This window comes from Pleurodeles waltl, chromosome 3_1, assembly GCF_031143425.1.
Source record: "Pleurodeles waltl isolate 20211129_DDA chromosome 3_1, aPleWal1.hap1.20221129, whole genome shotgun sequence".
Classification (NCBI taxonomy): domain Eukaryota; kingdom Metazoa; phylum Chordata; class Amphibia; order Caudata; family Salamandridae; genus Pleurodeles; species Pleurodeles waltl.
Window position 1 is genome coordinate 11375432 of NC_090440.1, and position 27897 is coordinate 11403328.

The following is a 27897-nucleotide window of genomic DNA, read 5'->3' on the forward strand; positions in this document are numbered from 1 at the left end:
GAGCTCCCTTTCCAACAATCTGTCATCAGGGTGGGTGGGAGGGACATTTCTAGATACAGAGGTATGATGGGAATGAACAGAAGGAGACCTGTCCCTTACAGAGGGCACCCTAACAGCTTGGCTACCAGTATAATGTGAGAGCACACCATCAGTATGGTGTGATTCAACCTCTGTACCAACTATGCTAGACTGTCTAGTAATGGGCAGGCTGAGAAGTTTCTTTCCTGAACCTTTTCCTGGGGGAGTCCCTGGATCAGATTGAGAACCATTAGCTACTTTTTCTACAGATTGGGCACTTATGGCCTTATCCTGTACTCTAAGCATATTAATTAACAGTTCTAAGGAAGGATTCTTCCCTACACTCAAACCTCTCTCTATGCAGAGACTCCTTGCTCCTTTCCAGCTAAGGTGATCATATGCAAGTTTGGACAGTTCAACTTTTTGGCCTGTGCCAGACATTTTTAGAGAGAGTTAAAGTGATAGACAAAGAGAAAAAAAAGTTTTCAGAACTTTTTGGAAAGACAGAAAAAACTTTTTTAAACTTTTAAGAACTTTTTGAAAGTTTAGAAGTACTTTTCAGCACTTAGAAAAGAGTGAAAAGAGGAAATGCAAAACTTTTTGGCTATGTGTATATACACTGACCTTGTTTTGTATATTTTTCTCCTATGAAAAGTACAATGACAAGAGTGGTAAGTAGTCTCAAGCACTTATCCCACCACTGCACAACCAATGTAGGAGGCTGGACTGGCTTGTAGTGAGTACCAAGGGGTACTTGCACCTTGCACCAGGCCCAGTTATCCCTTATTAGTGTATAGGGTGTCTAGCAGCTTAGGCTGATAGATAATGGTAGCTTAGCAGAGCAGCTTAGGCTGAACTAGGAGACGTGTGAAGCTACTACAGTACCACTTAGTGTCATATGCACAATATCATAAGAAAACACAATACACAGTTATACTAAAAATAAAGGTACTTTATTTTTATGACAATATGCCAAAGTATCTTAGAGTGTTCCCTCAGTGAGAGGATAGGAAATATACACAAGATATATATACACAATAGCAAAAATATGCAGTATAGTCTTAGAAAACAGTGCAAACAATGTATAGTTACAATAGGATGCAATGGGGAAACATAGGGATAGGGGCAACACAAACCATATACTCCAGAAGTGGAATGCGAACCACGAATGGACCCCAAACCTATGTGACCTTGTAGAGGGTCGCTGGGACTATTAGAAAATAGTGAGAGTTAGAAAAATAACCCTCCCCAAGACCCTGAAAAGTGAGTGCAAAGTGCACTAAAGTTCCCCTAAGGACAAAATAGTCGTGTTAGAGGGAGAATGCAAGGAAAACACAAATCAGCAATGCAACAACGATGGATTCCTGTCTGAGGGTACCTGTGGAACAAGGGGACCAAGTCCAAAAGTCACAAGCAGCTCGGAGATGGGCAGATGCCCAAGAAATGCCAGCGGTTGGTGCAAAGAAGCTCTTACTAGGCTGAAGAACTGTGAATACTGCAGGAACGACAAGGGCTAGAGACTTCCCCTTTGGAGGATGGATCCCCCACGCCTTGGAGAGTCGTGCAGAAGTGTTTTCCCGCCGGATGGACGCCAACAAGCCTTGCTACACGCAAATCGTGCGTTTGGCGTTTTTGGACGCTGCTGGGGCCCAGGAGGGACCAGAAGGTCGCAAATTGGACCTGCAAAGAGAGGGGACGTCGAGCAAGACAAAGAGCCCTCACTGAAGCAGGTAGCACCCGGAGAAGTGCCAGAAACAGGCACTACGAGGATGCGTGAAACGGTGCTCGCCGAAGTTGCACAAAGGAGTCCCACGTCGCCGGAGACCAACTTAGAAAGTCGTGCAATGCAGGTTAGAGTGCCGTGGACCCAGGCTTGGCTGTGCACGAAGGATTTCCGCCGGAAGTGCACAGGGGCCGGAGTAGCTTGCAAAGTCGCGGTTCCCAGCAATGCAGCCCAGCGAGGTGAGGCAAGGACTTACCTCCACCAAACTTGGGCTGAAGAGTCACTGGACTGTGGGGGTCACTTGGACGGTGTCGCTGGATTCGAGGGACCTCGCTCGTCGTGCTGAGAGGAGACCCAAGGGACCGGTAATGCAGCTTTTTGGTGCCTGCGGTTGCAGGGGGAAGATTCCGTCGACCCACGGGAGATTTCTTCGGAGCTTCTGGTGCAGAGAGGAGGCAGACTACCCCCCCAGCATGCACAAGCAGGAAAACAGTCGAGAAGGCGGCAGGATCAGCGTTACAGAGTTGCAGTAGTCGTCTTTGCTACTATGTTGCAGGTTTGCAGGCTTCCAGCGCGGTCAGCGGTCGTTTCCTTATCAGAAGGTGAAGAGAGAGATGCAGAGGAACTCGGCTGAGCTCATGCATTCGTTATCTAAAGTTTCCCCAGAGACAGAGACCCTAAATAGCCAGAAAAGAGGGTTTGGCTACCTAGGAGAGAGGAAAGGCTACTAACACCTGAAGGAGCCTATCACAAGGAGTCTCTGACGTCACCTGGTGGCACTGGCCACTCAGAGCAGTCCAGTGTGCCAGCAGCACCTCTGTTTCCAAGATGGCAGAGGTCTGGAGCACACTGGAGGAGCTCTGGACACCTCCCAGGGGAGGTGCAGGTCAGGGGAGTGGTCACTCCCCTTTCCTTTGTCCAGTTTCGCGCCAGAGCAGGGGCTAAGGGGTCCCTGAACCGGTGTAGACTGGCTTATGCAGAATTGGGCACCTCTGTGCCCAACAAAGCATTTCCAGAGGCTGGGGGAGGCTACTCCTCCCCTGCCTTCACACCATTTTCCAAAGGGAGAGGGTGTTACACCCTCTCTCAGAGGAAGTTCTTTGTTCTGCCATCCTGGGCCAGGCCTGGCTGGACCCCAGGAGGGCAGATGCCTGTCTGAGGGGTTGGCAGCAGCAGCAGCTGCAGAGAAACCCCAGGAAGGGCAGTTTGGCAGTACCAGGGTCTGTGCTACAGACCACTGGGATCATGGAATTGTACCAACAATGCCAGGATGGCATAGAGGGGGCAATTCCATGATCATAGACATGTTACATGGCCATATTCGGAGTTACCATGGTGAAGCTACATATAGGTAGTGACCTATATGTAGTGCACGCGTGTAATGGTGTCCCCGCACTCACAAAGTTCAGTGAATTGGCTCTGAACAATGTGGGGGCACCTTGGCTAGTGCCAGGGTGCCCTCACACTAAGTAACTTTGCACCTAACCTTTACCAGGTAAAGGTTAGACATATAGGTGACTTATAAGTTACTTAAGTGCAGTGTAAAATGGCTGTGAAATAACGTGGACGTTATTTCACTCAGGCTGCAGTGGCAGGCCTGTGTAAGAATTGTCAGAGCTCCCTATGGGTGGCAAAAGAAATGCTGCAGCCCATAGGGATCTCCTGGAACCCCAATACCCTGGGTACCTCAGTACCATATACTAGGGGATTATAAGGGTGTTCCAGTAAGCCAATGTAAATTGGTAAAAATGGTCACTAGCCTGTCAGTGACAATTTGGAAAGAAATGAGAGAGCATAACCACTGAGGTTCTGATTAGCAGAGCCTCAGTGAGACAGTTAGTCACTACACAGGTAACACATACAGGCACACTTATGAGCACTGGGGCCCTGGGTTACCAGGGTCCCAGTGACACATACAACTAAAACAACATATATACAGTGAAAAATGGGGGTAACATGCCAGGCAAGATGGTACTTTCCTACACCCTGTCTCTCTCTTCTCTCCATGCCTAATCCCCCTGGGTGCCCTGTGTGTCTCTTCTCTCCCTGCCTGTTGCCCCAGCGTACCCTCTCTCTCTTCTCTTTCAGCCTGATGCCCCGGGTGTGCAGTGTCTCCTCTCTCCCAGATGCCCCCAGGTGCCCTGGGTGTCTCTTCTCTGCCTGCCTGATGCCCCGTGGTGCCCTGCCTCTTCTCTCTCTGCATGATGCCCTGTGTCTCTTTTCTCCCTGCCTCATGCCCACGGGTGCCCTGTCTCTTTTCTCTCCCTTCCTGATGCCCCGGGGTGCCCTGTCTCTCTTATCTCACTGCCTGATGCCCCGGATGCCCTGCCCTCTCTGCCTGATACCCCCAGGTGCCTTGTCTCTCTCTTTCCCTGCCTAATCCCCCGGGGTGCCCTGTGTGCCTCTTCTCTCCCTGCCTGATGCCCGGGGTGCCCTGTCTCTCTTCTCTCCCTGCCTGATGCCCACTGGTGCCTTGTCTCTTTTCTCTCTCCTGCCTAATCCCCCGGGGTGCCCTGTGTGTCTCTTCTCTCCCTGCCTGATGCCCGGGGTGCTCTGTCTCACTTCTCTCCCTGCCTGATGCCCCTTGGTGCCCTGCGTCTCTTCTCTCTCTGCATGATGCCCCGTGGTGCCCTGCGTCTCTTCTCTCTCTGCATGATGCCCACGGGTGCCCTGTCTCTCCTCTCTCTCTCTCTCTCTCTCTCTCTGCATGATGCCCTGGGGTGCAATGTCTCTCTTCTCTCCCTGCCTGATGCCCCGTGGTGCCCTGTCTCTCCTCTCTCTGCATGATGCCCACGGGTGCCCTGTCTCTCTCCTCTCCCTGCCTGATGCCACGTGGTGCCCTGTCTCACCTCTCTCTCTGCATGATGCCCTGGGGTGCAATGTCTCTTCTCTCCCTGCCTGATGCCCCGTGGTGCCCTGTCCCTCTTCTCTCTCTGCATGATGCCCACGGGTGCCCTGTCTCTCTTCTCTCCCTCCCTGATGCCACGTGGTGCCCTGTCTCACCTCTCTCTCTGCATGATGCCCTGGGGTGCAATGTCTCTTCTCTCCCTGCCTGATGCCACGTGGTGCCCTGTCTCTCTCCTCTCCCTGCCTGATGCCCCGGGTGCCCTGTCTCACTTCTCTCCCTGCCTGATGCCCGGGGTGCTCTGTCTCACTTCTCTCCCTGCCTGATGCCCCTTGGTGCCCTGTGCCTCTTCTCTCCTTGCCTGATGCCCCGTGTTGCCCTGTGCCTCTTCTCTCCCTGCCTGATGCCCCGTGGTGCCCTGCGTCTCTTCTCTCTCTGCATGATGCCCACGGGTGCCCTGTCTCTCCTCTCTCTCTCTCTCTCTCTCTCTCTGCATGATGCCCTGGGGTGCAATGTCTCTCTTCTCTCCCTGCCTGATGCCCGGGGTGCTCTGTCTCACTTCTCTCCCTGCCTGATGCCCCTTGGTGCCCTGTGCCTCTTCTCTCCTTGCCTGATGCCCCGTGTTGCCCTGTGCCTCTTCTCTCCCTGCCTGATGCCCCGTGGTGCCCTGCGTCTCTTCTCTCTCTGCATGATGCCCACGGGTGCCCTGTCTCTCCTCTCTCTCTCTCTCTCTCTCTCTCTCTGCATGATGCCCTGGGGTGCAATGTCTCTCTTCTCTCCCTGCCTGATGCCCCGTGGTGCCCTGTCTCTCCTCTCTCTGCATGATGCCCACGGGTGCCCTGTCTCTCTTCTCTCCCTGCCTGATGCCACGTGGTGCCCGGTCTCACCTCTCTCTCTGCATGATGCCCTGGGGTGCCCTCTCTTTCTTCTCTCTCTGCCTGATGCCCTGGGGTGCAATGTCTCTCTCCTCTCCCTGCCTGATGCCCACGGGTGCCCTGTCTCTCCTCTCTCTCTGCCTGATGCCCGTGGTACCCCGTGCCTCTTCTCTCCCTGCCTGATGCCCCGTGGTGCCCTGTGTCTCTCTTCTCTCCCTGCCTGATGCCCCGTGGTGCCCTGTGTCTCTTCTCTCCCTGCCTGATGCCCCGTGGTGCCCTGTGTCTCTTCTCTCTCTGCATGATGCCCACGGGTGCCCTGTCTCTCCTCTCTCTCTCTGCATGATGCCCTGGGGTGCAATGTCTCTCTTCTCTCCCTGCCTGATGCCCAGTGGTGCCCCGTCTCTCCTCTCTCTGCATGATGCCCCGGGTGCCCTGTGTCTCTTCTCTTTCTCAGCCTAATCCCCAGGGGTGCCCTGTGTGTCTCTTCTCTCCCTGCCTGATGCACCGTGGTGCCCTGTGTCTCTTCTCTCTCTGCATGATGCCCCAGGTGTGAGAAAGTAGCCTCTTTCTAGCCTTGTTACCCCCACTTTTATCCTGTTTGTGAGTGTATGTCAGGGTATTTTCACTGTCTCACTGGGATCCTGCTAGCCAGGGCCCAGTGCTCATAGTGAAAACCCTATGTTTTTAGTATGTTTGTTATGTGTCACTGGGACCCTGCTAGCCAGGACCCCAGTGCTCATAAGGTTGTGGCCTATATGTATGTGTTCCCTGTGTGATGCCTAACTGTCTCACTGAGGCTCTGCTAACCAGAACCTCAGTGGTTATGCTCTCTCATTACTTTCAAATTGTCACTAACAGGCTAGTGACCAATTTTACCAATTTACATTGGCTTACTGGAACACCCTTATAATTCCCTAGTATATGGTACTGAGGTACCCAGGGTATTGGGGTTCCAGGAGATCCCTATGGGCTGCAGCATTTCTTTTGCCACCCATAGGGAGCTCTGACAATTCTTACACAGGCCTGCCACTGCAGCCTGAGTGAAATAACGTCCACGTTATTTCACACCCATTTTACACTGCACTTAAGTAACTTATAAGTCACCTATATGTCTAACTTTACCTGGTAAAGTTTGGGTGCTAAGTTACTTAGTGTGAGGGCACCCTGACACTAGCCAAGGTGCCCCCACACTGTTCAGGGCCAATTCCCCGGACTTTGTGAGTGCGGGGACACCATTACACGCGTGCACTACATATAGGTCACTACCTATATGTAACTTCACAATGGTAACTCCGAATATGGCCATGTAACATGTCTATGATCATGGAATTGCCCCCTCTATGCCATCCTGGCATGGTTGGCACAATCCCATGATCCCAGTGGTCTGTAGCACAGACCCTGGTACTGCCAAACTGCCTTTTCAGGGGTTTCACTGCAGCTGCTGCTGCTGCTGCTGCCAACCCCTCAGACAGGCTTCTGCCCCCCTGGGGTCCAGCCAGGCCTGGCCCAGGATGGCAGAACAAAGGACTTCCTCTGAGAAAGGGTGTTACACCCTCTCCCTTTGGAAAATGGTTTGAAGGCAGGTGAGGAGTAGCCTCCCCCAGCCTCTGGAAATGCTTTCATGGGCACACATGGTGCCCATCTCTGCATAAGCCAGTCTACACCAGTTCAGGGACCCCTTAGCCCTGCTCTGGCGGGAAACTGGACAAAGGAAAGGGGAGTGACCACTCCCCTGACCTGCACCTCCCCTGGGAGGTGTCCAGAGCTCCTCCAATTTGCTCCAGACCTCTGCCATCTTGGAAACAGAGGTGCTGCTGGCACACTGGACTGCTCTGAGTGGCCAGTGCCACCTGGTGACGACAGAGACTCCTTCTGATAGGCTCCTTCAGGTGTTGCTAGCCTATCCTCTCTCCTAGGTAGCCAAACCCTCTTTTCTGGCTATTTAGGGTCTCTGTCTCTGGGGAAACTTTAGATAACGAATGCAAGAGCTCCTCCGAGTTCCTCTGCATTTCCCTCTTCACCTTCTGCCAAGGAATCGACTGCTGACCGCGCTGGAAGCCTGCAAAACTGCAACATAGTAGCAAAGACGACTACTGCAACTCTGTAACACTGATCCTGCTGCCTTCTCGACTGTTTTCCTGGTGGTGCATGCTGTGGGGGTAGTCTGCCTCCCCTCTGCACTAGAAGCTCCGAAGAAATCTCCCGTGGGTCGACGGAATCGTCCCCCTGCATCCGCAGGCACCAAAGAACTGCATCACAGGTCCCCTGGGTCTCCTCTCAGCACGACGAGCGAGGTCCCTTGAATCCAGCAACTCTGTCCAAGTGACTCCCACAGTCCAGTGACTCTTCAGTCCAAGTTTGGTGGAGGTAAGTCCTTGCCTCCCCACGCCAGACTGCATTGCTGGGAACCGCGACTTTTGCAGCTACTCCGGCCTCCGTGCACTTCCGGCGGAAATCCTTTGTTCACAGTCCAGCCTGGGTCCACGGCACTCTAACCTGCATTGCACGACCTCCTAAGTTGTTCTCCGGCGACGTGGGACTCCTTTGTGCAACTTCGGGTGAGCACCGTTTCACGCATCCTCGTAGTGCCTGTTTCTGGCACTTCTCCGGGTGCTACCTGCTGCTGAGGGCTCCTTGTCTTGCTCGACGTCCCCTCTGTCTCCTGACACAATTTGCGACATCCTGGTCCCTCCTGGGCCACAGCAGCATCCAAAAACGCTTATCGCACGATTTACAGCTAGCAAGGCTTGTTGGCCGTCTTTCGGCGGGAAAACACTTCTGCACGACTCTCCACGGCGTGAGGGATCCGTCTTCCAAAGGGGAAGTCTCTAGCCCTTGTCGTTCCTGCAGAAACCTAAGCTTCTTCTGTCCAGTAGAAGCTTCTTTGCACCCACAGCTGGCATTTCCTGGGCATCTGCCCATCTCCGACTTGCTTGTGACTTTTGGACTTGGTCCCCTTGTTCCACAGGTACCCTCGACTGGAAATCCATCGTTGTTGCATTGCTGGTTTGTGTCTTTCCTGCAGAATTCCCCTATCACGACTTCTATGTCCTTTGGGGAACTTTAGTGCACTTTGCACTCACTTTTCAGGGTCTTGGGGTGGGCTATTTTTCTAACTCTCACTATTTTCTAATAGTCCCAGCGACCCTCTACAAGGTCACATAGGTTTGGGGTCCATTTGTGGTTCGCATTCCACTTTTGGAGTATATGGTTTGTGTTGCCCCTATCCCTATGTGTCCCCATTGCATCCTATTGTAACTATACATTGTTTGCACTGTTTTCTAAGACTATACTGCATATTTTTGGTATTGTGTATATATATCTTGTGTATATTTCCTATCCTCTCACTGAGGGTACACTCTAAGATACTTTGGCATATTGTCATAAAAATAAAGTACCTTTATTTTTAGTATAACTGTGTATTGTGTTTTCTTATGATATTGTGCATATGACACTAAGTGGTACTGTAGGAGCTTCACTCGTCTCCTAGTTCAGCCTAAGCTGCTCTGCTAAGCTACCATTATCTATCAGCCTAAGCTGCTAGACACCCTATACACTAATAAGGGATAACTGGGCCTGGTGCAAGGTGCAAGTACCCCTTGGTACTCACTACAAGCCAGTCCAGCCTCCTACACCAGGGTACCCTGTCTCTCTTCTCTTTCAGCCTCATGCCCCGGGTGTGCAGTGTCTCCTCTCTCCCTGATGCCCCAGGTCCCCTGGGTGTCTCTTCTCTCCCTTCCTGATACCCCGGAGTGCCCTGTCTCGCTCTTCTCTCCCTGCCTGATGCCCTAGGGTGCCCTGTGTCTCTCTTCTCTTCCTGCCTGATGCCCGTAGTGCCCTGTCTCTTCTCTCCCTGCCTGATGCCCCGGGGTGCCCTGTGTCTCTTCTCTCTCTGCCTAATCCCCAGGGCTGCCCTGCCCTTCCTGCCTGATGCCCCCAGGTGCCCTGTCTCTCTCTTCTCTCCATGCCTAATCCCCCTGGGTGCCCTGTGTGTCTCTTCTCTCCCTGCCTGTTGCCCCAGCGTACCCTCTCTCTCTTCTCTTTCAGCCTGATGCCCCGGGTGTGCAGTGTCTCCTCTCTCCCAGATGCCCCCAGGTGCCCTGGGTGTCTCTTCTCTGCCTGCCTGATGCCCCGTGGTGCCCTGCCTCTTCTCTCTCTGCATGATGCCCTGTGTCTCTTTTCTCCCTGCCTCATGCCCACGGGTGCCCTGTCTCTTTTCTCTCCCTGCCTGATGCCCCGGATGCCCTGCCCTCTCTGCCTGATACCCCCAGGTGCCTTGTCTCTCTCTTTCCCTGCCTAATCCCCTGGGGTGCCCTGTGTGCCTCTTCTCTCCCTTCCTGATGCCCGGGGTGCCCTGTCTCTCTTCTCTCCCTGCCTGATGCCCACTGGTGCCTTGTCTCTTTTCTCTCTCCTGCCTAACCCCCAGGGGTGCCCTGTGTGTCTCTTCTCTCCCTGCCTGATGCCCGGGGTGCCCCGTCTCTCTTCTCTCCCTGCCTGATGCCCGGGGTGCTCTGTCTCACTTCTCTCCCTGCCTGATGCCCCTTGGTGCCCTGTGCCTCTTCTCTCCTTGCCTGATGCCCCGTGTTGCCCTGTGCCTCTTCTCTCCCTGCCTGATGCCCCGTGGTGCCCTGCGTCTCTTCTCTCTCTGCATGATGCCCACGGGTGCCCTGTCTCTCCTCTCTCTCTCTCTCTCTGCATGATGCCCTGGGGTGCAATGTCTCTCTTCTCTCCCTGCCTGATGCCCGGGGTGCTCTGTCTCACTTCTCTCCCTGCCTGATGCCCCTTGGTGCCCTGTGCCTCTTCTCTCCCTGCCTGATGCCCCGTGTTGCCCTGTGCCTCTTCTCTCCCTGCCTGATGCCCCGTGGTGCCCTGTCTCTCCTCTCTCTGCATGATGCCCACGGGTGCCCTGTCTCTCTCCTCTCCCTGCCTGATGCCACGTGGTGCCCGGTCTCACCTCTCTCTCTGCATGATGCCCTGGGGTGCCCTCTCTTTCTTCTCTCTCTGCCTGATGCCCTGAGGCGTCAGGGGACGGGGTGCAATGTCTCTCTTCTCTCCCTGCCTGATGCCCACGGGTGCCCTGTCTCTCCTCTCTCTCTGCCTGATGCCCCGTGGTACCCCGTGCCTCTTCTCTCCCTGCCTGATGTCCCGTGGTGCCCTGTGTCTCTCTTCTCTCCCTGCCTGATGCCCCGTGGTGCCCTGTGTCTCTTCTCTCCCTGCCTGATGCCCCGTGGTGCCCTGTCTCTCCTCTCTCTCTGCCTGATGCCCCGTGCCTCTTCTCTCCCTGCCTGATGCCCCCGTGGTGCCCTGTGTCTCTCTCCTCTCCCTGCCTGATGCCCCGTGGTGCCCTGTCCCTCTTCTCTCTCTGCATGATGCCCACGGGTGCCCTCTCTCTCTCTCTCTCTCTCTCTCTCTCTCTCTCTCTCTCTCTCTCTCTCTCTCTCTCTCTCTCTCTCTCTCTCTCTCTCTCTCTCTCTCTCTCTCTCTCTCTCTCTCTCTCTCTCTCTCTCTCTCTCTCTCTCTCTCTCTCTCTCTCTCTCTCTCTCTCTCTCTCTCTCCATGATGCCCTGGGGTGCAATGTCTCTCCTCTCTCTCTGCCTGATGCCCCGTGGTACCCCGTGCCTCTTCTCTCCCTGCCTGATGCCCCGTGGTGCCCTCTTTCTCTCTCTCTCTCTCTGCATGATGCCCTGGGGTGCAATGTCTCTCTTCTCTCCCTGCCTGATGCCCACGGGTGCCCTGTCTCTCCTCTCTCTGCCTGATGCCCCGTGGTACCCCGTGCCTCTTCTCTCCCTGCCTGATGCCCCTTGGTGCCCCGTGCCTCTTCTCTCCTTGCCTGATGCCCCGTGTTGCCCTGTGCCTCTTCTCTCCCTGCCTGATGCCCCCTGGTGCCCTGTGTCTCTCTTCTCTCCCTGCCTGATGCCCCGGGGTGCATTTGCTCGAGTCACTTGCGGAGGGGGATGGGGGTGTCTCTTTACAGGCACCCTGATATGAATTCCTCTGTCATTCTTTCCTGGTGCCCTGTAGCGCCTCTCCTCTCCCTGCCATTCCTCACGTTCTTGGCGCTGGTTGCGCCCTCCTGCGGGTCGGTTACCTGTGCAGGTGATAAGATTGGGGTCCAGGGCTGGAGTTGTCGGGAGGTCGTCGCTCACATCTGTTCTTTGTCATCCCTTGTCCCCGGGGGGAGGGGGTCAGAGCTGGAGGCCTGGCTTCGGGGGGCGGGGGGGGGACTCTGGTAGGGTTTGGGGTTGTGGTCACGATGCTGTGGCCCTTTGGAGTACAGTCATGTCAGTGGTCGCCGTTTGTGGGCGGGTGGTTTGAGGCTGACGGATGTAGGTTGGGGTAGAGGTTAGGATGTCACTGTGTGCTTGAGACTTTCCATACTCCTCCTGGGTACCCCTCCTCTTGACTGCCCACATCGCCTGGGTGAGAGGGATATTTTGGTGGCAGGTGTAGGCTGATGTGTTTTAGTTAAAAGTAGGGTTGGAGGCCCACAGTAGATTTTGAGTTGGTTACTGAAAACATGGCTATACTGACTTCCCTCCCTCCGGGTATCTATGCGCTATACAAATTGATTTAACATGACATAACATAACATTATGGTTGGGGCTGGGGTCTCCCCAGTACCGCTCCTCTTGGGTTGATGTTGGGTATTGGGGCCTGCGGCCGGACTATCCCAGCTGCCTGGGGTACTTCTCACTCACGCCCCTCGCCCCTGGGTACCACCTGTGGGTAGTAATAAATATGGGTTATCAGTAAGGATGGTATGGTCTGTCTGCGCTCCCCTGGTACTTCATTCTCCGCTGCCCCTTTGCCCCCAATGCCACCTGTGGTTAGGGGGGGGGGGGTACTGGTAAGGCTCACAGGAGGTATGGTTTATCCGTGCCGGTCTCTCAGCTGCCCCTCTGCCCCTGGGTGCCACTTGTAGGTCAGTCAGTCAGTCAGTTTTATAAAGCGCTGCTCATCACCCCATGAGGGTAGCTTGGCACTGAGGTATCACTGGTATTAGTGGTAGAGCCAGGTCTTGTGTTCCCTTCTGCGTTCCATCAGGGCAGGGAGGGTGGTTTCATAGGTGGAGGGGCAGGTCCTTTCAAGCGCGCGTGGTGAGGAAGGAGAAGGCGCCACCTCCGCTGAAGCGGATGCGAGGGGTTTGAGGGCAAAAGAAATGGAGTGCAGGTATATGGCAGGTTGGTGGAAGTTCACTCGGTGGTTGATATATGCTGGGCCCTGTTCGTGCAGGGCTCTGTGGGTGTGCCCTGTTCGTGCAGGGCTCTGTAGGCGTGCCCTGTTTTCGTGCAGGGCTCTGTAGGCGTGCCCTGTTTTCGTGCAGGGCTCTGTAGGCGTGCCCTGTTTTCGTGCAGGGCTCTGTTTTCGTGCAGGGCTCTGTGGGCGTGTCCTTTTCGTGCAGGGCTCTGTGGGCGTGTCCTTTTCGTGCAGGGCTCTGTTTTCGTGCAGGGCTCTGTTTTCGTGCAGGGCTCTGTTTTCGTGCAGGGCTCTGTTTTCGTGCAGGGCTCTGTAGGCGTGCCCTGTTTTCGTGCAGGGCTCTGTAGGCGTGCCCTGTTTTCGTGCAGGGCTCTGTAGGCGTGCCCTGTTTTCGTGCAGGGCTTTGTGGGCGTGTCCTTTTCGTGCAGGGCTCTGTGGGCGTGTCAGAAGCTTGAACTGACATCTCTTCTGAACGGGAGCCAGTAGCGGTTCCTGAGGTGTGGGTTGATGGGGGTGCATTTTGGGAAAGTTAAGGATGAGCCTGCCTGCAGCGTTCTGCGTGGTCTGCAGTCTATTGAGGAGTCTGGTGGTAATGCTGGAGTAGAGCTCGTTCCTGTAGTCGAGCTGACTGAGATGAGGGTGGGGTCGCCTAAGTGACTATTTTCTTGGTGTTGGTGGGGATCCATTGGAAGATTTTTGCATGCGAGGGTGTGGAAGCAGGAGGCAGCAAATGTGTTGATTTGGCACTTCATGGTGAGTTTGTTGTCAGGATTATGCGGTGGTTGTGGTCTCTGGGGCTGGGGTTGGGGGTGGATCTGAGGTCAGAGGGCATGGTCCCACGGGGAGGCGTTCTTCCCAAAGATCACCACTTCCGTCTTGTCCATGTTGAGGTTCAGGCAGTCGGTCCTCATCCAGTCAGCCACGGTGGTCATGGCGTTGCGGAGGTTTGGTCTGGTGGTGAACGGGTCTTCAGTGAACGACATGAGTTGAGTGTCTTCTGTGCAGGATATGTTGTTGAGTTCGTGGGTCCTGACCATGTCTGCGAGGGAGGGATGTCATGTAGGTGCCACAGATGATTGCCTTGGAATGTAGGGTGAAGAGAGGCAGGTGGATTCTCTAAGTTTGCCCCATGAGAAAAGATGCGATGCATTTGAGGGCATTCCCCTCGATGCCAATGTGGTTGAGTCTGTTGATAATGGGGAGATGGGACTCAGTGTCAAATGCTGCTGAGAGGTCCGAGGAGGATCAGGGCTGCCGTTTGACCGTGGTCTGAGAGGGATCTGATGTCTTTGGTGGTGACACTTAGGGCTGTCTCGATGCTGTGGTTAATGCAGAAGCCAGATTGGGAGGCACTGATATGGTTTTCTTTTAGGTGTTTGGTGAGCTGGTGGTTGATGGCCTTCTCAAGAACTTTTGGGGGGGGCACAGAAGCAACAAGATGGGGCGGTAATTCTTGTGCTCACTGGGGTCAGTGGAGGGTCTCTTCAGGAGGGGCCTGACCTCCGCATATTTCCATCTCTCAGGGAAGGTCGCTGTGGTGGTGGAGGCTTTGAGGATGTTGGTGAGTTCTGTGCTGATTTCTTGGGTTCCAAGTCTGAAGAAATGGTGTGGGCAGGGGTCTGTGGGTGCTCCGGAGTGGATGGAGGACGGGAAGGGTGTAGTCTGCGTGGTGGTCCAGTTCAACAAGGTGATCGAGTAGGTGGTTTTCGTGAGTGGGCTGAGGTTTTTGAAGTAGACGTTGGTAGGTTGGAAGTCAGAGTTGTTGTAGATGTTGGCTATCTTGCTGCGGAAGTATTCTGGCCGGGTGTCGGAATTCTTGGGAAATGCTGTGTTCTCGGTGGCTGACAGGGATACTTCTTGGTTATGCTGAAGAGTTCTTTTGTGCTGCTGGCGCTTCTTTCGATGCGGTCTGTGAGGGCGTCTTTTATGGTGTCTTTGTTGTGTTGGTAGTACTTGTTGAGACTGAATTCAAGGCGGTTTGGTCGGCGGGTCTTTGGTGATGCACCATTGTTTCTCTAGTCATTTGCACTTGCACTCAATAGTTCTGGTGTATAGACGCTGGCTCTTCTTGAGGCACTGCAGGTTTTGGCTGATTTCAGGATTCTGTGCATTTGTTAATCCAGTCGGAGAAGTTCTGGACGGCATGCTCCAGATCTCAGTGTCAGGCCGGGTGGTGTCGCGGGCCTGTGTCCACTGGGTCTCAGTTATTTTGTTCCAGCTGGGTGAGAGGAGCTAGGTGGCTTGATGGTGCTTCCCTGGGAGCCTGTGATGGTAAAATGAACGATGGCTCTTTTGGTCCAGGTGAGTTTGTTGATGTGGCTGTATTTGTTTGTCGCTGGATGTGAAGATCGGGTCCAGCATGTGTCCTGCATTGTATGATTGTATGTGTATGTGACCGGTTGGGTGATGTCAATGTTGATCCTGCTTTCAGGAGATTGGTGGAGTTGGGGTCGTTGAGGTGGAAATGGACTTTGCCAAGCAGTACATAGTGTTTGGAGTCGGCTAGCGGGGTGATAAATTTAGAGATGGCGCTGCAGAATGCAGGTCGCAGACCTGAGGATCTGTAGACGAGGGTTCCTTTAATGGTCGTCCTGGAGTCAGTTCGGAGTTGGAAGTTCGGTGTTTCATGGTTGGTGTGGTGCTGTTTTCGGTGGTGATGCATCAGATAGTTTCCTTGTGGATTATGGTGAAGTCTTCTCCGTGTTTGTTGGTGTGGTCTCAATGGATCATCTTGTAGCCGTCGGGCATTGCGGTGGTAATGTCGGGGGGACGAGGAGGGGTTGGGTCGGGTCTCAGGGATGATCATGTTGGGGGTGATGGTGTTCCAGAGTTCTGTGGCGTGTCTGCAGAGGGACAGGGGGTTGGACAGGATGCACTGGAGCAGGTCCGGGGTGTTCGTGACCTGCTGAGGGGGCGTGGCAAGGGTTCTTGTGGGAATGGATGGTCCTGTGTTGCATCTGAAGCCGTAGATGGGGTAGGGGTGATGCAGTACTTGTGGCATCTGGGGTGGACGGGCTGCAGCTCAGCTGCGAAGTATCGGTGGGTGGTCAGAGAGCCAGGGTTCCTGGCGTTGGGTGTGGTCCTGGCACAAACGGGCGCAGGCGGGCTTGCCTTTGGCACTTTGGGCATGCCAGTGCTGCAGCCTCCATGAAGCAGGTCCTGGGATGGGGGAGGGATGCGGGAGTGGGCAAGGAAACTGCGGGAAAAATGAAGGGCACAAGGCATTTCACAATAACTTACTGGGCACTGCAATACTTACTCACCAGCAGGAGAAGGCTGACTAAGCGGGGCTCCGAGGCTCAAGCCGGGCACAGCTTCACTGAGCGGGAGGGGGAGGGGTGAGGAGCGGCTGGCAGGTAGGGTTGAGGTGGGTGGGGGCACCAGTAAGGCTCAGAATTAGTATGTTATGCCCATGCTTCCCTGGTACCTCTCTCCTGCCCCTGGGAGACACTTGTGGGTAGGGTAGAGATGGGTGAGGGGCCACAGTGAGGCGCACAGTTGGTATGGTGTATCCGTACACCATGGTACATCTGACACCCCTCTGTGCCACCTGTGGGTTGGGGGGATACCGGGGAGGAGCACAGTTGGTATAGTGTTACCGTACTCCCCTGGTACTTCTGACACCCCTCTGTGCCACCTGTGGGTCGGGGGATACCCGTGAGGCTCACAGTTGGTATGGTGTATCCGTGCTCCCCTGGCACTTCTCACACCTCTGTGCCACCTGTGGGTTGGGGGGATACCGGGGAGGCGCACAGTTGGTATGGTGTATCCGTACTCCCCTGGTACTTCTGACACCCCTCTGTGCCACCTGTGGGTCGGGGGATACCCGTGAGGCTCACAGTTGGTATGGTATATCCGTGCTCCCCTGGTACTTCTGACACCTCTGTGCCACCTGTGGGTTGGGGGGATACCGGGGAGGCGCACAGTTGGTATGGTGTATCCGTACTCCCCTGGTACTTCTGACACCCCTCTGTGCCACCTGTGGGTCGGGGGATACCCGTGAGGCTCACAGTTGGTATGGTATATCCGTGCTCCCCTGGTACTTCTGACACCTCTCTGTGCCACCTGTGGGTTGGGGGGATACCGGGGAGGCGCACAGTTGGTATAGTGTTACCGTACTCCCCTGGTACTTCTGACACCCCTCTGTGCCACCTGTGGGTCGGGGGATACCCGTGAGGCTCACAGTTGGTATGGTATATCCGTGCTCCCCTGGTACTTCTGACACCTCTCTGTGCCACCTGTGGGTTGGGGGGGATACCCGTGAGGCTCACAGTTGGTATGGTATATCCGTGCTCCCCTGGTACTTCTGACACCCCTCTGTGCCACCTGTGGGTCGGGGGATACCCGTGAGGCTCACAGTTGGTATGGTATATCCGTGCTCCCCTGGTACTTCTGACACCTCTCTGTGCCACCTGTGGGTTGGGGGGATACCCGTGAGGCTCACAGTTGGTATGGTATATCCGTGCTCCCCTGGTACTTCTGACACCCCTCTGTGGGTCGGGGGATACCCGTGAGGCTCACAGTTGGTATGGTATATCCGTGCTCCCCTGGTACTTCTGACACCTCTCTGTGCCACCTGTGGGTTGGGGGGATACCAGGGAGGCGCACAGTTGGTATGGTGTATCCGTACTCCCCTGGTACTTCTGACACCCCTCTGTGCCACCTGTGGGTCGGGGGATACCCGTGAGGCTCACAGTTGGTATGGTATATCCGTGCTCCCCTGGTACTTCTGACACCTCTGTGCCACCTGTGGGTTGGGGGATACCCGTGAGGCTCACAGTTGGTATGGTATATCCGTGCTCCCCTGGTACTTCTGACACCCCTCTGTGCCACCTGTGGGTCGGGGGATACCCGTGAGGCTCACAGTTGGTATGGTGTATCCGTACTCCCCTGGTACTTCTGACACCCCTCTGTGCCACCTGTGGGTCGGGGGATACCCGTGAGGCTCACAGTTGGTATGGTATATCCGTGCTCCCCTGGTACTTCTGACACCCCTCTGTGCCACCTGTGGGTCGGGGGATACCCGTGAGGCTCACAGTTGGTATGGTGTATCCGTACTCCCCTGGTACTTCTGACACCCCTCTGTGCCACCTGTGGGTCGGGGGATACCCGTGAGGCTCACAGTTGGTATGGTATATCCGTACTCCCCTGGTACTTCTGACACCCCTCTGTGCCACCTGTGGGTCGGGGGATACCCGTGAGGCTCACAGTTGGTATGGTATATCCGTGCTCCCCTGGTACTTCTGACACCCCTCTGTGCCACCTGTGGGTCGGGGGATACCCGTGAGGCTCACAGTTGGTATGGTATATCCGTACTCCCCTGGTACTTCTGACACCCCTCTGTGCCACCTGTGGGTCGGGGGATACCCGTGAGGCTCACAGTTGGTATGGTATATCCGTGCTCCCCTGGTACTTCTGACACCCCTCTGTGCCACCTGTGGGTCGGGGGATACCCGAGGGGCTCACAGTTGGTATAGTTTTTCTGTTATCTCCTGGTAGTTCTCTCTCAAATGTCCCTCGCGACCTGGGTACCACCTGTGGGTAGGTAGGGGTGGGTAGGAGGCACCAGTGAGGCTCACAGCTGGTATATGCCCATGCTTCCCTTGGTACTCCTATCTTCTGCCCCCAGGGGGGTAGGCACAGGTGGGTAGGAGGCACCAGTGAGTCTCACAGCTGGTTTAAGCCCATGCTTCCCTTTGTATCCCTCGCTGCTGTCCCTCTGCCCTCTGGGGTAGGCGGCACCAGTGACGCTCATAGCTGGTATATGCCCATGCGTCCCTTGGTACTCCTATCTGATGCCCCTCTGCCCTCTGGGGTAGGTAGAGGTGGGTAGGTGGCACCAATGAGGCTCACAGCTGGTCATAAGCCCATGCTTCCCTTGGTACCCCTCTCTGCTGCCCCTCTGCCCCCCTGAGGTAGATAGAGGTGGGTAGGCGGCACCAGTGAGGCTCACAGCTGGTATATGCCCATGCTTCCCTTGGTACTCCTATCTGCTGCCGCCATGGGGGTAGGCACAGGTGGGTAGGAGGCACCAGTGTGGCTCACAGCTGGTATATGCCCATGAGTCCCTTGGTACCCCTCTTTGCTGCCCCCTGGGGTAGGTAGAGGTGGGTAGGAGGCACCAGTGAGGCTCACAGCTGGTATATGCTCATGCTTCCCTCTGGTACTCCCTCTCTGCTGCCCCTGGGTGCCACCTGTGGGTAGGATAGACGCGGGCAGTGGTAGGGGGCACCAGTAAGGCGCCCACCTGGTATATACCTATGCTCCTCCCCCATCTCCCCCCCTCCCCTTACCTCTTCTCTGCCGCCCCTCGCCCCCAGGGTGCCAGTTATATCCCTCTGCGGTCGGGCCCAGTGACGTGTGGGCGGATGGCATTTCAGCTGGCGTCGCTGGAATGCCCACCCCCGGCTGCGGCTATATTGGGGTCTCTGCTTCGTCACAGTGAAGGGGGGAGGCCCCGCCTGCGCACCCTACGGACCACTGGTGGTCACACGTCTCTTTCTCTCCCCAGGACCCTGCCCAGCAGCACCAGACCCGCAGTCCTTGGAGGACCGACCACCCTGGCCTAGCAGCACCGACCACCCTGGCCTAGCAGCACCGGACCCACTGTCCTAGCAGCACCGGACCCGCAGTCCTTGGAGCACCGACCACCCTGGCCTAGCAGCACAGACCACCCTGGTCTAGCAGCACCGGACCCACTGTCCTTGGAGCACCGACCACCCTGGCCTAGCAGCACCTACCACCCTGGCCTAGCAGCACCGGACCCACTGTCCTTGGAGCACCGACCACCCTGGCCTAGCAGCACCGGACCCACTGTCCTTGGAGCACCGACCACCCTGCCCTAGCAGGACCCGCAGTCCTAGCAGCAGTCCTAGCAGCACCGGACCCGCAGTCCTAGCAGCACCGGACCCGCAGTCCTAGCAGCACCGGACCCGCAGTCCTAGCAGCACCGGACCCGCAGTCCTAGCAGCACCAGACCCCCCTGTCCGGGCCGCTTCCTGTCCGCCTGGCTTTAAGGTATGTCCACTCCGCAGGGAGGGGGTCAGAGTCGGGGAACCCCGCCGGGAAGGGGGCGTCAGTATGGGGCAGAGGGGAGAGGTGGTACTGGGCCAGTCTAGGTAGATCTGGAGACCAAGTAGGCAGCATGTGGGGGCACTGTGGAGCCCCGGGGGTCAGGGGCTACCACCACATGCTGTGAGTCTGTGTGGGCACATGGACAGGTGCCCCCCTTGCCAGCATTCGGGGGACCTCTGCCCCACTTGGCTCTGTTTATTTATAGTGAATAATTCAGCTGCGTGGGCACGGGTGCAGCGGGTGCAGCACGTGCCAGCAGGTTGCAAAGTCTTACATACATGTTTTCTAAAGAGAAGGTGCCCCTTTCACCCGCCCCTCCCCGGGCCTGTCCCTGCGTAGGCCCTAGCCCTTCTGTGGTGTCTGCCCTAGAGAGTAGGGCCTGTCCCTTCTTAGGCCCTAGAGAGTAGGGCCTGTCCCTTCTTAGGCCCCTAGCCCTTCTGTGGTGTCTGCCCTAGAGAGTAGGACCTGTCCCTTCTTAGGCCCTAGCCCTTCTGTGGTGTCTGCCGTGGAGAGTAGAGTCTGTCCCTTCTTAGGCTCCTAGCCTTTCTGTGGTTTGTCCTAGAGTAGGGCCTGTCCCTTCTTAGGCCCTAGAGAGTAGGGCCTGTCCCTTCTTAGGCCCTAGCCCTTCTGTGGTGTCTGCCCTAGAGAGTAGGGCCTGTCCCTTCTTAGGCCCTAGAGAGTAGGGCCTGTCCCTTCTTAGGCCCTAGAGAGTAGGGCCTGTCCCTTCTTAGGCCCCTAGCCCTTCTGTGGTGTCTGCCCTAGAGAGTAGGGCCTGTCCCTTCTTAGGCCCTAGAGAGTAGGGCCTGTCCCTTCTTAGGCCCTAGAGAGTAGGGCCTGTCCCTTCTTAGGCCCTAGCCCTTCTGTGGTGTCTGCCGTGGAGAGTAGAGGCTTTCCCTTCTTAGGCCCCTAGCCCTTCTGTGGTGTCTGCCCTAGAGAGTAGGGCCTGTTCCTTCTTAGGCTCTAGCCCTTCTGTGGTGTCTGCCCTAGAGAGTAGGGCCTGTCCCTTCTTGAGTCCCTAACCTTTCTGTGGTGTCTGCCCTAGAGAGTAGGACTTGTCCCTTCTTAGGCCCCAGCTCTTCTGTGGTGTCTGCCCTAGAGAGTAGGGCTGTCCCTTCTTAGGCCCCTAGCCCTCCTGTGGTGTCTGCCCTAAAAAGTAGGGCCTGTCCCTTCTTGAGTCCCTAACCTTTCTGTGGTGTCTGCCCTGGAGAGTAGGGTCTGTCCCTTCTTAGGCCCCTAACCCTTCAGTGGTTTGTCCTAGAGTAGAGACCTGTCCCTTCTTAGGCCCTAGCCCTTCTGTGGTGTCTGCCCTAGAGAGTAGGGCCTGTTCCTTCTTAGGCTCTAGCCCTTCTGTGGTGTCTGCCCTAGAGAGTAGGGCCTGTTCCTTCTTGAGTCCCTAACCTTTCTGTGGTGTCTGCCCTAGAGAGTAGGACTTGTCCCTTCTTAGGCCCCAGCTCTTCTGTGGTGTCTGCCCTAGAGAGTAGGGTTGTCCCTTCGTAGGCCCCTAGCCCTCCTGTGGTGTCTGCCCTAAAAAGTAGGGCCTGTCCCTTCTTGAGTCCCTAACCTTTCTGTGGTGTCTGCCCTGGAGAGTAGGGTCTGTCCCTTCTTAGGCCCCTAACCCTTCTGTGGTTTGTCCTAGAGTAGGGACCTGTCCCTTCTTAGGCCCCTAGCCCTTCTGTGGTGTCTGCCATAGAGAGTAGAGACTTGTCCCCTGGCCCTTCTATGGTGTCTGTCCTAGAGAGTAGGACCTGTCCCTTCTTAGGCCCCTAGCCCTTCTGTGGTGTCTGCCGTGGAGAGTAGAGTCTGTCCCTTCTTAGGCTCCTAGCCTGTCTGTGGTTTGTCCTAGAGTAGGGCCTGTCCCTTCTTAGGCCCTAGAGAGTAGGGCCTGTCCCTTCTTAGGCCCTAGCCCTTCTGTGGTGTCTGCCCTAGAGAGTAGGGCCTGTCCCTTCTTAGGCCCTTAGCCCTTCTGTAGTTTGTCCTAGAGTAGGAGCCTGTCCCATCCTAGGTCAGTAGCCCTTCTGTGCTTCTGACCTAGAGAGTAGGGGCCTGTCCTTTCTGTGGTTTCTGTCCTAGAAAGTAGGACTGTCCCTTTATAGGCCATTATCCTCCTGTGCTTCTGACCTAGAGAGTAGGTGGCCTGCCATCCTGTCACTTCTTTCTGTGGAGAGCAGGTTCCTGTCCATTCTGAGCAGCCTGTCCTAGGTAGGGCTCTATCCATCGAGGGCCCGTAGTCCATCTGTGGCTCCTGCCCTAGGAAGTAGTGTCTGTCGGCTTCTGAGCAGCCTACCCTCCTGTGACTTCTGACTGTAGAGAACAGGTGCCTGCCCCTTCTGAGCGGCTTGCCCTCCTGTGACTTTTCTCTGTAGAGAGCAGGTGCCTGTCTCTTCTGAGCAGCCTGCCCTCCTGTGACCTGTGTCCTAGAGGGCAGGTGCCTGTCCCTTGTGAGCGGCATGCCCTCCTGTGACTTCTGACTGTAGAGAGCAGGTGCCTGTCGCCTTCTGAGCAGCCTGCCCTGCTGTGACTTCCGTCCTAGTGTGCTGAGCCTGTCCATTCTGAGCAGCCTGCCCTCCTGGGTCCTAGAGAGCAGGTGCCTGTCCCTTCTGAGCAGCCTGCCCTCATGTGACCTGTGTCCTAGAGGGCAGGGGCCTGTCCATTCTGAGCGGCCTGCCTTGCTGTGAGTTTTCTCTGTAGAGAGCAGGGGCCTGTCCCTTCTTAGCAGCCTGCCCTGCTGTGACTTCCGTCCTAGTGTGCTGAGCCTGTCCATTCTGAGCAGCCTGCCCTCCTGTGTCCTAGAGAGCAGGTGCCTGTCCCTTCTGTGACTTAAGACCTCTGGCCCAAGTGAGGCCCTGCCTAGGGAGCCTGTCCATCCACAGCCTGCCCATCCACAGCCTGTCCATCCACAGCTCTCATCTCCTCTCTGAGCTGCCTCAGGGGTCATTGTCACCCCCTCCTCCAGCTCAAGACCCCATGTGAGGCCCTTCCAGGGGAGCCTGTCCATCCACAGCCTGCCCATCCACAGCCTGTCCATCCACAGCTCTCATCTCCTCTCTGAGCTGCCTCAGGGGTCATTGTCACCCCCTCCTCCAGCTCAAGACCCCATGTGAGGCCCTTCCAGGGGAGCCTGTCCATCCACAGCCTGCCCATCCACATTGTGTGCCTGCGGCTGAGACTTTATTGCAATGAATTTATCAATCTAAGAGGAGACCCCTGCACCGAGGAGGCAGTGAGGGCCCCCCCCAAAGCACAGAGTGGAGGCATCGGAATGTGTGCTCCAAAGGAACCCCTGGGGGTCACGCCGGAAGGGGGCGGCTCTCGCAGGATATGAGGGGAGGGAGGGAATGGCAGGGGGTGAGTGTGGGGGGAGGTTGGGGAGGTGAGTGGCTGGAGGGGGGGACCTGTGAGGGGGTGCCCAGGAGTAGAGGGAGGGGAGCTGTGGTCGGAGGTGAGAGGGTAGGTACAAGGCATGAGGTGAGTGGGGGAGAGGTGGTAGAGAGGCCAGTTGTTGGAGTGAGTGAGAAGTGAGGGTGAAAGCGAGGGTAGAGATTTTATACTGTTTCAATGAATGTATAGCGCTGACATGGCCCGGAGGCGTCGGAGCGCGTTAGTACAGTGGCAGGATACATGGGTTACAGCGAGTTCCAGTGATTACATTGGGTCATTTACACCGGTGGGTGTGTGCAGGAGTGGGGCCCACCCTGCAGGAGACAGCTGCAGGAGTTGGGCAGAGCTCCTTTGCATTTTAAGCATCGGTTCAGACTGAGGTCACGTGAGGAGGGAAGCTCAGATCCCGGGGTGGGAGCACTTGACCATGGACCAGGGGCACTGCCAGGTGTCTCCTGGGCAGGGGGACCCCTGGTCCTCCCTGAAGGTGACTAGGCAGTGGTCAGCCGAGTGAGTGAGGGAGGGAGGCAGGGACCCCACACTCTGGCGGCTGCCACAGCAGGACAGGCTCATGGATCAGGTGGGGGGTCCCTGAGCAGGAATTGGGCATTTCTGGGACCCCTCTGTGCTCCAGAGGTTTTCAGTTTCCGGTTTAGGCAGGAGGGTGAGGCGGAGTGCAGCCCCTGTGGGTAATGCGGGGGGTTTTGAACTGGGCCCCGCTTCAAGGGGAGGGCATTGGAGGGTTAGCAGAGGGGAATGTGGTCTCCCTTCTAGGGGGGCTTCTGCTCTGTGGACACCCCTGAGGGATAGTCTAGTCTGGAGAGCACCAGGGACCTGAGTCGGGTGTCTGATGCCCCAAAGCTGCCTATGTTGGTGCCTTGAGGTGTTGGCTGTGAAGACAGACCGTTGCCCAGGGTGATGCCAATGATCTGGCACTGCTGGTAGAGGGGCACCCCATGAAGGCCGGAAAGTTGGCCGTCCATTCTTGTACAGGGGTTTTTGCTTTCAGAAGCCAAGTAAAAATGTTCTGCTTTAGTTGGGTTGAGTTTTGAATGGTGTGATGTGTGTGAAGGGAGTGAGTGCCTGCACATGGAAGAGGGCACCGTGGGGAGGATGGAGGTAGGAGGTGATTGAAGGTGTGGGGGTGGGTCTAGGGGGTAGGGGAGGGGGGCAGCAGAGATGGCTTGGCTGTGACTGGGGGAAAGGACTCTGGGCATGAGCTAAAGCGGTAGGAGGTGTGAGAGAGAGCAGGGGAGCCCTCTTAGCATGGGGTGCCCTGTCCAGATGGGACAGTGTGTGTGAGAAGAGGAGCCCTCTTAGCATGGGGTGCCCTGTCCAGATGGGACAGTGTGTGTGAGAAGAGGAGCCCTCTTAGCCTGGGGCACCCTTTCCAGATGGGGCAGTGTGTGTGAGAGCAGGGGAACCCTCTTAGCATGGGGTACCCTGTCCAGATGGGGCAGTGTGTGTGAGAGCAGGGGAGCCCTCTTAGCATGGGGTGCCCTGTCCAGATGGGGCAGTGTGTGTGAGAGCAGGGGAGCCCTCTTAGCATGGGGTACCCTGTCCAGATGGGGCAGTGTGTGTGAGAGCAGGGTAGCCTCTTAGCATGGGGTGCCCTGTCCACACATGACAGTGTGTGAGAGCAGGGGAGCCCTCTTAGCCTGGGGCACCCTGTCCAGATGGGACAGTGTGTGAGAGAGCAGGCGAGCCCTCTTAGCATGTGGGACCCTGTCCAGATGGAGCAGTGTGTGAGAGCAGGGGAGCCCTCTTAGCATGTGGGACCCTGTCCAGATGGAGCAGTGTGTGAGAGCAGGGGAGCCCTCTTAGCCTGGGGCACCCTGTCCAGATGGGACAGTGTGTGTGAGAAGAGGAGCCCTCTTAGCCTGGGGCACCCCTGTCCAGATGGGACAGTGTGTGTGAGAAGAGGAGCCCTCTTAGCCTGGGGCACCGTGTCCAGATGGGGCAGTGTGTGTGTGAGAAGAGGAGCCCTCTTAGCATGTGGTGCCCTGTCCAGATGGGACAGTGTGTGTGAGAGCAGGGGAGCCCTCTTAGCATGGGGTGCCCTGTCCACACATGACAGTGTGTGAGAGCAGGGGAGCCCTCCTAGCCTGGGGCACCCTGTCCAGATGGGACAGTGTGTGTGTGAGAAGAGGAGCCCTCTTAGCCTGGGGCACCCTGTCCAGATGGGGCAGTGTGTGTGAGAGCAGGGTAGCCTCTTAGCATGGGGTGCCCTGTCCAGATGGGGCAGTGTGTGAGAGCAGGGGAGCCCTCTTAGTATGGGGTGCCCTGTCCAGATGGGGCAGTGTGTGTGTGTGAGAGCAGGGGAGCCCTCTTAGCATGGGGTGCCCTGTCTAGATGGGACAGTGTGTGAGAGCAGGGGAGCCCTCTTAGCATGGGGTGCCCTGTCCAGATGGGACAGTGTGTGAGAGCAGGGGAGCCCTCTTAGCCTGGGGCACCCTGTCCAGATGGGACAGTGTGCGAGAGAGCAGGGGAGCCTCTTAGCATGGGGTACCCTGTCCAGATGGTACAGTGTGTGTGTGAGAAGATGAGCCCTCCTAGCCTGGGGCGCCCTGTCCAGATGGGACAGTGTGTGTGAGAAGAGGAGCCCTCTTAGCCTGGGGCACCCTGTCAAGATGGGGCAGTGTGTGTGTGAGAGCAGGGGAGCCCTCTTAGCATGGGGTGCCCTGTCCAGATGGGGCAGTGTGTGTGAGAGCAGGGGAGCCCTCTTAGCATGGGGTGCCCTGTCCAGATGGGGCAGTGTGTGTGAGAGCAGGGGAGCCCTCTTAGCATGGGGTGCCCTGTCCAGATGGGGCAGTGTGTGTGTGAGAAGGGGAGTCCTCTTAGCATGGGGTGCCCTGTCCAGATGGGGCAGTGTGTGAGAGCAGGGGAGCCCTCTTAGCCTGGGGCACCCTGTCCAGATGGGGCAGTGTGTGAGAGCAGGGGAGCCCTCTTAGCATGGGGTGCCCTGTCCAGATGGGGCAGTGTGTGTGTGAGAGCAGGGGAGCCCTCTTAGCATGGGGTGCCCTGTCCAGATGGGGCAGTGTGTGTGTGAGAGCAGGGGAGCCCTCTTAGCATGGGGTGCCCTGTTCAGATGGGACAGTGTGTGTGAGAGCAGGGTAGCCTCTTAGCCTGGGGCACCCTGTCCAGATGGGGCAGTGTGTGTAAGAGCAGGGGAGCCTCTTAGCATGGGGTGCCCTGTCCAGGCATGGCAGTGTGTGAGAGAGCAGGGGAGCCCTCTTAGCCTGTGGCACCCTGTCCAGATGGGGCAGTGTGTGTGTGAGAGCAGGGGAGCCCTCTTAGCATGGGGTGCCCTGTCCAGATGGGGCAGTGTGTGTGTGAGAGCAGGGGAGCCCTCTTAGCATGGGGTGCCCTGTCCAGATGGGGCAGTGTGTGTGAGAGCAGGGGAGCCCTCTTAGCCTGGGGCACCCTGTCCAGATGGGGCAGTGTGTGTGTGAGAGCAGGGGAGCCCTCTTAGCATGGGGTGCCCTGTCCAGATGGGGCAGTGTGTGTGAGAAGGGGAGTCCTCTTAGCATGGGGTGCCGTGTCCAGATGGGGCAGTGTGTGTGAGAGCAGGGGAGCCCTCTTAGCCTGGGGCACCCTGTCCAGATGGGACAGTGTGTGAGAGCAGGGGAGCCCTCTTAGCCTGGGGCACCCTGTCCAGATGGGACAGTGTGTGAGAGAGCAGGGGAGCCTCTTAGCATGGGGTACCCTGTCCAGATGGTACAGTGTGTGTGTGTGAGAAGAGGAGCCCTCCTAGCCGGGGGCGCCCTGTCCAGATGGGGCAGTGTGTGTGTGAGAGCAGGGGAGCCCTCTTAGCATGGGGTGCCCTGTCCAGATGGGGCAGTGTGTGTGAGAAGGGGAGTCCTCTTAGCATGGGGTGCCCTGTCCAGATGGGGCAGTGTGTGAGAGAGCAGGGGAGCCCTCTTAGCCTGGGGCACCCTGTCCAGATGGGGCAGTGTGTGTGAGAAGGGGAGTCCTCTTAGCATGGGGTGCCCTGTCCAGATGGGGCAGTGTGTGTGTGAGAGCAGGGGAGCCCTCTTAGCATGGGGTGCCCTGTCCAGATGGGGCAGTGTGTGTGTGAGAGCAGGGGAGCCCTCTTAGCATGGGGTGCCCTGTCCAGATGGGGCAGTGTGTGTGAGAGCAGGGGAGCCCTCTTAGCATGGGGTGCCCTGTCCAGATGGGGCAGTGTGTGTGAGAAGGGGAGCCCTCTTAGTATGGGGTGCCCTGTCCAGATGGGGCAGTGTGTGTGTGAGAGCAGGGGAGCCCTCTTAGCATGGGGTGCCCTGTCCAGATGGGGCAGTGTGTGTGAGAGCAGGGGAGCCCTCTTAGCCTGGGGCACCCTGTCCAGATGGGGCAGTGTGTGTGAGAAGGGGAGTCCTCTTAGCATGGTGCCCGTCCTTCGCCCCGTGTGTTGCCCACAGAAGACCCGGTGTAGTCTGTCGGTGCCACCGGTCTCGTGGATTGGCAGCAGCCTGTGCCCACCCCAGACCAGCAGCTCTTTAGTTTTGCCAGGGCCCATAGGGGTGGGGAGGGGGGCAGTGGAGGGGCGCCCCCTGGCACCGGACTATTGTTTAGGGCGTCATTTGAAGTCTCTGCCAAGAAGGAATGTGGAACCCAACAGGCGGACCAGCCACGGCAATCGGAAATGACCACAGGACCCGAAATAAATATTGTTTAATGCTTGGAGCGTCCTCTGCTGACACGTGGCCGGGGGAGGGGGTGGTCCGGGCGCAGGGCGCACTGGATGCCCTCATCTGGGGCCTTTCAAAGGTAAAGTTACCCACAACTGC

The 27897-nt window shown here is 56.8% G+C and overlaps 1 protein-coding gene across 5 annotated transcripts in view; it reads left to right on the forward strand.

The window, feature by feature from the left end:
• The window catches only part of PACSIN3 (protein kinase C and casein kinase substrate in neurons 3), a 249608-nt gene that overhangs the window by 98499 nt on the left and 123212 nt on the right, over nt 1-27897 (forward strand). The window contains exon 3 of one of the 5 annotated variants that reach the window (XM_069221670.1): nt 19170-19675. The exons of the other annotated variants lie outside the window; for them this stretch is intronic. The gene's annotated coding sequence lies outside the window, so the exon portion shown is untranslated. The remainder of the gene's footprint in view (nt 1-19169; nt 19676-27897) is intronic. 5 annotated transcript variants of the gene reach the window in all.